Raw genomic sequence first — 10,168 nt, forward strand, 5'->3', positions numbered from 1 at the left:
TTCCAGCACCATTCCACGTCACCTTCATCATGACGGATGATCAGGGATTCAATTTCATCTTTTACCATGGCTCCGACATCCAGACACTGACGCTAGATAAACTGGCAGTGGACGGAGTGAAGCTGGAGCACTACTGCATCCAGTACTGCATTGGTTGATCCATATATCTGTCTGTTTTTCTAATTAGATTTTGATAATTTATAGTTGATATATTGCCAGCTGGTGGAACCTGGAACACCACCTAGAACCTCAGAAGACAGTGGAACCTGGAACATCACCTAGAACCTCAGAAGACAGTGCGGCACTTTAATGAACTCCACAAAAAGCCACGACTTGGCAGAGCAGCGAACGGACGTGTTTAAAGAAGCTGCTGGCATGGTTGATATTCTGGAACCTGACCTTGGTCCCTATGAGGTACTCCTCGGAGAACACCGGGGTGACCCGGACCTGAACGGGGGTGTGTGGGGACTGTGGACAGGGAAGGGGAGGAGGAGCACGGGTACGGGGTCTACCACAAAAAGAGCAAGGACAGGAAGAGGAAGTATAAACTGTCCAAAACTAAATCCTTCTTCAGGAGACTAAACACTAGGATCATGGCCAACCGGATAGAGGAGCTGCTTCAGTCTTAAAGCTCCCTATAGCGACGATGTGGAACCAGCCTATTAAATCAATTACACTCCACAACCTGTATGTTTATGTATGTCTTCTTGTTTAAACACTGGCTATCTGATTTGTGTTCCGAATGAGGTTGACTATGAAATCACATGTCGTACTCTGGGCAGAGCTAAGAGTCTGAGTTCAGTCCAACGACACATACCTCACATAGCACCTGTGACAGTAGGTCTTGCTGTATGTATTTTTCTGCTGATAAAATGAGGACTCAGTACCCTGTAGACCTATGGATGATTTATCCATTGTCCGTTATACTGTAGGATAGTTGTTGATAATATATAAAGATAACCCATTCAAACATGAATTATGTCTGATGTTGTATACTTTTCTTTTAGTGTTGGAGAATCTCTTGAGAATGATCAAATTAAATATGAATGAATGTGAAAAACATCACACATCCACTGTCTTCCTCAAATTACCTTTCTGAGGTAGATCAAAGAGGTCAGACCAATGGGCCTTCATCTCATCACACTGAATTTTGTGGACTAGACATATCAATGTGATTACTGAGGGACATTGCCTTCAGTTAGGAGAAGTTAGGAGAAACTACGTTTTTATGCCACCATAAGGCTAACCTCTTCTCTCACTTCCCTTTCAAGTCACTCCAGTAGATCAACTCTAACCTATCAACAGAATGGTCTGTATGGTGGTACAGAACATGTACAGTTGAAGTCGGAAGTTTACATACACTTAGGTTGGAGTCATTAAAACTTGTTTTTCAACCACTCCACAAACTTCTAGTTAACGAACTATCGTTTTGGCAAGTCGGTTAGGACATCTACTTTGTGTATGACACAAGTCATTTTTCCAACAATTGTTTACAGACAGATTATTTCACTTATAATTCACTGTATCACAATTCCAGTGGGTCAGAAGTTTACATACACTAAGTTGACTGTGAAAATTCCAGAAAATTATGTAATGGCTTTAGGAGCTTCTGATTGGCTAATTGACATTTGAGTCAATTGGAGGTGTACATGTGGACGTATTTCAAGGCCTACCTTCAAAATCAGTGCCTCTTTGCTTGACATAATGGAAAATCAAATGACATCAGCCAAGACCTCAGAAAAAATTGTAGACCTCCACAAGTCTGGTTCATCCTTGGGAGCAAATTCCAAACGCTTGAAGGTACCACGTTCATCTGTACAAACAATAGTACACAAGTATAAACACCATGGGACCACACAGCCATCATACCGCTCAGGAAGGAGACGTGTTCTGTCTCCTAGAGATTAACGTAATTTGGTGTGAAAAGTGCAAATCAATCCCAGAACTACAGCAAAGGACCTTGTGAAAATGATCATACTTGATGGAGAAATGTGCTCTGGTCTGATGAAACAAAAATAGAACTGTTTGGCCATAATGACCATCGCTATGTTTGGAGGAAAAAGGGGGTGGTTTGCAAGCCAAAGAACACCATCCCAACCGTGAAGCACGGGGGTGGCAGCATCATGTTGTGGGGGTGCTTTGCTGCAGGAGTGACTGGTGCATCACAAAATAGATGGCATCATGACAAAGGGAAATTATGTGGATATATTGAAGCAACATCTCAAGACATCAGTCAGGAAATTAAAGCTTGGTCGCAAATGGGTCTTCCAAATGGACAATGACCCCAAGCATACTTCCAAAGTTGTGGCAAAATGGCTTAATGACAACAAAGTCAAGGTATTGGAGTGGCCATCACAAAGCTCTGACCTCAATCCTACAGAAAATTTGTGGGCAGAACATGAAAAGGAATGTGCGAGCAAGGAGACCTACAAACCTGACTCAGTTACACCAGCTCTGTCAGGAGGAATGGGCCAAAATTCACCCAACTTATTGTGGGAAGCTTGTAGAAGGCTACCCAAAACGTTTGACCCAAGTTAAACAATTTAAAGGCAATGCTACCAAATACGAATTGAGTGTATGTAAACTTCTGACCCACTGGGAATGGTGATGAAAGAAATAAAAGCTTAAATAAATTATTCTCTCTACTATTATTCTGACATTTCACATTCTTAAAATAAAGTGGTGATCCTAACTGACCTAAGACAGGGAATTTCTGCTAGGATTAAATGTCAGGAATTGTAAAAAACTGAGTTTAAATGTACTTGGCTAAGGTGTATGTAAACTTCCGACTTCTACTTAATAAACTAGTTAAAAGGCCTGGTTTTGCTTCGTAGCTAATCTTTCCGGTCAGTTGGCCTACTTTAACACAATGTTATTGTTGGCCACACAAACTCTCTGTGGTAAAAACATTTTCTCCTTCAGTCCGAGCTGTCAAAGAAATCAACATATCACATTTCTGAATGGTACACAAAATAACTGAACTATACTACATTTGTACATCCACTGTATGTCAACTGTGTAATCCACTGTATGTCAACTGTGTAATCCACTCTATATCAACTGTATAATCCTCTTCATATCAACTGTATTATCCACTGTATATGTGTATATCACTCTACCTAATTGCATATAATGTATGCATAGCCGCAAGAAGTACTTTGGGGGTGCAGCACCCTCAGCACCCTTACTTCCCTACGGATATGAATGAATGTACATTTTTTGTAAACTGCTCTGTCTGTATTGTGTCTAGAGGTCGACTGATTAATCGGAATGGCCGATTAATTAGGGCCGATTTCAAGTTTTCACAACAATCGGAAATCGGTATTTTTGGACGGCGATTTGCCAAACTTTTTGTTGTTGTTGTTTTGTTTATTTTATTTTATTTTTTTAGACCTTTATTTAACTAGGCAAGTCAGTTAAGAACACATTCTTATTTTCAATGACGGCCTAAGAACGGTGGGTTAACTGCCTTGTTCAGGGGCAGAATGACAGATTTTTACCTTGTCAGCTCGGGATTCAATCTTGCAACCTTACGGTTAACTAGTCCAACGCTCTAACCACCTGCTTTACATTGCACTCCACGAGGAGCCTGCCTGTTACGCGAATGCAGTAAGAAGCCAAGGTAAGTTGCTAGCTAGCATTAAACTTATCTCATAAAAAACAATCAATCAATCATAATCACTAGTTAACTGCACATGGTTGATGATATTACTAGTTTATCTAGCCTGTCCTGCGTTGCATATAATCGCTTAGGTACATGTTGCTCCAACCATAAACATCAATGCCTTTCTTAAAATCAATACACAAGTATATATTTTTAAACCTGCATATTTAGTTCATATTGCCTGCTAACATGAATTTATTTTAACTAGGGAGAATGTGTCACTTCTCTTGCAAACTGAGTCAGGGTATATGCAGCAGTTTGGGCCGTCTGGCTCATTGCCAACTGTGAAGACTATTTCTTCCTAACAAAGACAGCCAACTTCGCCAAACGGGGGATGATTTAACAAAAGCGCATTTGCGAAAAAAGCACAATCGTTGCACGACTGTACCTAACCATAAACATCAATGCCTTTCTTAAAATCAATACACAGAAGTATATATTTTTAAACCTGCATATTTAGCTAAAAAGGAAATCCAGGTTAGCAGGCAATATTACCAGGTGAAATTGTGTCATTTTGCGTTCATTGCACGCAGAGTCAGGGTATATGCAACAGTTTGGGCCGCCTGGCTCGTTGCGAACTAATTTGCCAGAATTTTACGTAATTATGACATAACATTGAAGGTTTTGCAATGTAACAGGAATATTTAGACTTAGGGATACCACCCGTTAGATAAAATACGGAATGGTTCCGTATTTCACTGACAGGAAAAACGTTTTGTTTTCGAGATGATAGTTTCCAGATTCGACCATATTAATGACCTAAGGCTCGTATTTCTGTGTGTTATAATTAAGTCTATGATTTTATAGAGCAGTCTGACTGAGCGGTGGTAGGCACCAGCAGGCTCGTAAGCATTCATTAAAAACAGCCCTTTCGTGCGTTTGCCAGCAGCCCTTCGCAATGCATTGCGCTGTTTATGACTTCAAGCCTGTCAACTCCCAAGATTAGGCTGGTGTAACCGATGTGAAATGGCTAGCTAGTTAGCAGGTGCGCGCTAATAGCATTTCAAACATCACTCGCTCTGAGACTTGGAGTAGTTGTTTCCCTTGCTCTGCATGGGTAATGCTGCTTCGAGGGTGGCTGTTGTCGATGTGATCCTGGTTCGAGCCCAGGTAGGAGCGAGGAGAGGGACGGAAGCTATACTGTTACAATGGCAATACTAAAGTGCCTATAAGAACATCCAATAGTCAAAGGTATATGAAATACAAATCGTATAGAGAGAAATAGTCCTATAATAACTACAACCTAAAACTTCTTACTTGGGAATATTGAAGACTCATGTTAAAAGGAACCACCAGCTTTCATATGTTCTCATGTTCTGAGCAAGGAACTTAAACGTTGGCTTTTTTACATGGCACATATTGCATTTTTACTTTCTTCTCCAACACTTTGTTTTTGCATTATTTAAACCAAATTGAACATCTTTCACTATTTATTTGAGGCTAAATTGATTTTATTGATGTATTATATTAAGTTAAAATAAGTGTTCATTCAGTATTGTTGTAATTGTCATTATTACAAATAAATAAATAAAAAAATCAGCCGATTAATCCGTATCGGCTTTTTTGGTCCTCCAATAATCGGTATCGGTATCGACGCTGAAAAATCATAATCGGCCGACCTCTAATTGTGTCTCTAAATGGTGTCTATCACTAGCAGCACCATATCACCAAGTAAAACTCTCAGTATGTTATCTATCACTAGCAGCACCATATCACCAAGTAAAACTCTCAGTATGTTATCTATCACTAGCAGCACCATATCACCAAGTAAAACTCTCAGTATGTTGTCTATCACTAGCAGCACCATATCGCCAAGTAAAACTCTCAGTATGTTATCTATCACTAGCAGCACCATATCACCAAGTAAAACTCTCAGTATGTTGTCTATCACTAGCAGCACTATATCACCAAGTAAAACTGACTGTGTTGTCTATCACTAGCAGCACCATATCACCATGTAAAACTCTCAGTATGTTGTCTATCACTAGCAGCACCATATCACCAAGTAAAACTCTCAGTATGTTATCTATCACTAGCAGCACCATATCACCAAGTAAAACTCTCAGTATGTTGTCTATCACTAGCAGCACCATATCACCATGTAAAACTCTCAGTATGTTGTCTATCACTAGCAGCACCATATCACCAAGTAAAACTCTCAGTATGTTATCTATCACTAGCAGCACCATATCACCAAGTAAAACTCTCAGTATGTTGTCTGTCACTAGCAGCACTATATCACCAAGTAAAACTCTCAGTATGTTGTCTGTCACTAGCAGCACCATATCACCAAGTAAAACTCTCAGTATGTTGTCTGTCACTAGCAGCACCATATCACCAAGTAAAACTCTCAGTATGTTGTCTATCACTAGCAGCACCATATCACCAAGTAAAACTCTCAGTATGTTGTCTATCACTAGCAGCACCATATCACCAAGTAAAACTCTCAGTATGTTATCTATCACTAGCAGCACCATATCACCAAGTAAAACTCTCAGTATGTCGTCTATCACTAGCAGCACCATATCACCAAGTAAAACTCTCAGTATGTTGTCTATCACTAGCAGCACCATATCACCAAGTAAAACTCTCAGTATGTTATCTATCACTAGCAGCACCATATCACCAAGTAAAACTCTCAGTATGTTGTCTATCACTAGCAGCACCATATCACCAAGTAAAACTCTCAGTATGTTGTCTGTCACTAGCAGCACTATATCACCAAGTAAAACTCTCAGTATGTTGTCTATCACTAGCAGCACCATATCACCAAGTAAAACTCTCAGTATGTGGTCTATCACTAGCAGCACCATATCACCATGTAAAACTCTCAGTATGTTATCTATCACTAGCAGCACCATATCACCAAGTAAAACTCTCAGTATGTTGTCTGTCACTAGCAGCACCATATCACCAAGTAAAACTCTCAGTATGTTGTCTATCACTAGCAGCACCATATCACCAAGTAAAACTCTCAGTATGTTGTCTATCACTAGCAGCACCATATCACCAAGTAAAACTCTCAGTATGTTATCTATCACTAGCAGCACCATATCACCAAGTAAAACTCTCAGTATGTTGTCTGTCACTAGCAGCACCATATCACCAAGTAAAACTCTCAGTATGTTGTCTGTCACAAGCAGCACCATATCACCAAGTAAAACTCTCAGTATGTTGTCTGTCACTAGCAGCACTATATCACCAAGTAAAACTCTCAGTATGTTGTCTATCACTAGCAGCACCATATCACCAAGTAAAACTCTCAGTATGTTGTCTGTCACTAGCAGCACCATATCACCAAGTAAAACTCTCAGTATGTTGTCTATCACTAGCAGCACCATATCACCAAGTAAAACTCTCAGTATGTTATCTATCACTAGCAGCACCATATCACCAAGTAAAACTCTCAGTATGTTGTCTATCACTAGCAGCACCATATCACCAAGTAAAACTCTCAGTATGTTGTCTATCACTAGCAGCACCATATCACCAAGTAAAACTCTCAGTATGTTGTCTGTCTATCACTAGCAGCACCATATCACCAAGTAAAACTCTCAGTATGTTGTCTATCACTAGCAGCACCATATCACCAAGTAAAACTCTCAGTATGTTGTCTGTCACTAGCAGCACTATATCACCAAGTAAAACTGACTGTGTTGTCTATCACTAGCAGCACCATATCACCAAGTAAAACTCTCAGTATGTTGTCTATCACTAGCATCACCATATCACCAAGTAAAACTCTCAGTATGTTATCTATCACTAGCAGCACCATATCACCAAGTAAAACTCTCAGTATGTTTTCTGTCTATCACTAGCAGCACCATATCACCAAGTAAAACTCTCAGTATGTTGTCTGTCACTAGCAGCACTATATCACCAAGTAAAACTGACTGTGTTGTCTATCACTAGCAGCACCATATCGCCAAGTACAACTCTGAGCATGTGTAAATATACTTGGTGAATGAAGGTGATTCCGATTCTGATCATAATGGTTTGTAACTGACACAGGCCACCTACAATGCTGAGCCCAAATAAACACAGCAAAATAAAGGACACACTAGTACTATAAAAACATATAACATCTGATCAAGTTGTTTCTATAGACTGTGTGCAAAATATGTTTTCCCCTTTCAGTTGTGTAAGTGCCTCTATTATTCAGAGCAGTATGACATTGCATGCCAATCAATCAATCACATTTATTTAAAAAGCCCTTTTTACATCAGCAGATGTCACAAAGTGCTATACAGAAACCCAGCCTAAAATCCCAAACAGCAAAGAGGTAGAAGCCAGACTCCATGGGATGTAGAAGTGAGATGTGATCCATGTGTTAAGCACCTCCCCTCTTGACAGAGGCAACACCATCACTTGGTTTCCTGACTCAACCACCACACTACTTGTTTGACAACTAGGTTCATCAAAAGGAAATACATTTCTGGCTTTAAGGATCAGTTACTGTAACTATTTTCTTTTTTAATGTAACTGGACTTAGAAGGTTGTTGTGTGAAGAGACATGGAGGCTGTGTTTGGACTAGTGATGGTGATGTTAACAGGAGTGTCTCATGGTAAGATGCTTCTTATCCTCTTATTCTGCATCTGCTACATGGTTTCTATTGTCTACTTTGTATTGTAACGATGTGAATGGTTATTGAGTCAAATGCGCAAACAGCATCATGCATTAGATGAGTGCCACTATTGCCACAAATTATTTAAAGAGAGATGTCATTTTTGGGGCCATTATGTCTTTCATTGAGATCCCAATGACAAGATTGTGATTATCATTAGTTGTCTCTGTCTGTCTTTCTGTCTCTCTCTCCTCAGCCACAGACATGGTGACCACCTGTAATGCTACTCAGAACTCATCCCAGTGTTCTGTGGTTCTGAGTGGAACTCTGGATCTCCAGCTGATGACCAATGCTAGTGGATGTGAATTGTTGTTTAAAAAGAACCTCACCGATGGTCCCGAACTGATATTCTCACTGAAAAGAAACAAGGTCACCTTTAGGGGAACGAGTGAAAAAAGATCAAAGTTCTTTATCAACAATGGGACCTTTAGGTTAACCAATGTGGAGAGGACTCATTCTGGGCAATACCTTGTGGAGATCTACGATTCCAATGGGTTACGTTTGGGAACCAGACGAGTACAACTGGACATTGAAGGTAAGTAACATCATATAACACAAGATATTTTAATCGAAAACAAATGTAATAAGGTGCAGCAGATCAAAGTAGCCAAGTAACTGCCAGCTAAACCATCAACATCTCCATTATGCAGAGATCATAAGTACTACTTCCTTACAACTAACCATTTCCTTAAACTGCTGGATATTGAAACAAATTGTGTGACATAGGTGAATACAATATGCTGAGACAGCACATGTGGCAACACTGAAAAATCCACATTCATGTAGGCTTACAAGTGCCTATTGAAGGTCTACACCCCCCTTGGATTTCTGCACATTTTATTGTTTACAAAGTGGAATTAAAATGGATTTCATTGTAATTTTTTATCATTGATCTAAACAACATACTCTGTAACATCAAAGTGGACGAGAAATTCAAACACCCCCAGAAATAAAAAGCATGAAACTCCTGTCAATTTGGTGAAAGCCTATGTTCTATCAGTGGGTAAAATAACAAATGTCCCCATGATTTAACTTCTAAGTGGTCCATCTGTGAAAGTCAGGAAATTGTGTAGGAACACATCATAGCTACAGCATTCTCGTCACTGGAGATTGGGGATAACAAACTATCACATTTCATAATGCTTTTAAAATAATTACCAGCAAACAGATCACAAAGTCATGACAAAGTATATATTTTGCTTAGATGTGCCCAATCTAAACAGTGTACCAAATTATTCAACTCGGTTTCTCCTTCAAGTATCATGTCGCAATGCATCCTGTGTGTCTGGAAAACAGAGATATTACAGAAAGGAGGTGATAGGAATCCCATTGGGCAATGAATGGAGAAACGTCCCACCAAGTGACTGTCAACCCATTGCATTCACATTGTCATGCTGCGGCACGGGGTTGCTAAACTAATTGTCACTCAATCCCTTCTCAAAGTCAGGGTATGAGTTGAGAAAACTGCCTATTTGCCTCGAAAGTATGTAATGTCCAAAACTATACGATATTACAGAGAACAAGTTAATTATCTCAATTGACTCCCATTCACTCCTTGAAGGAGAGCTCTCAGAATCACCAAGAATGCACAGCATGGTCCATTGACAATGCTTTGGCAATGTACACAATGAGCGTTAATACGAGTCTAATGGAGTTTCCCATCTCCTCAAAAGAAACATACTCTGCTCTTATTCTGGGCAGAGACGAGCAGCAAGTTGAATTCAGTGAGATAGACTCCTAAATTGATAGTGCAGTTTGTTTGGCCGATTTTACAGCTACAGTAGCTAGCTACTTCACATGCTGATATAGAGTTAGATGGTGCAGACAGACATGGCAGCTCTGCTTCTAGCTCCTAAGCAACTTTGCAGTATTTAGTTTA

The sequence above is a fragment of the Salmo trutta genome, chromosome 13, assembly GCF_901001165.1.
Source record: "Salmo trutta chromosome 13, fSalTru1.1, whole genome shotgun sequence".
NCBI classification, from domain to species: Eukaryota; Metazoa; Chordata; class Actinopteri; order Salmoniformes; family Salmonidae; genus Salmo; species Salmo trutta.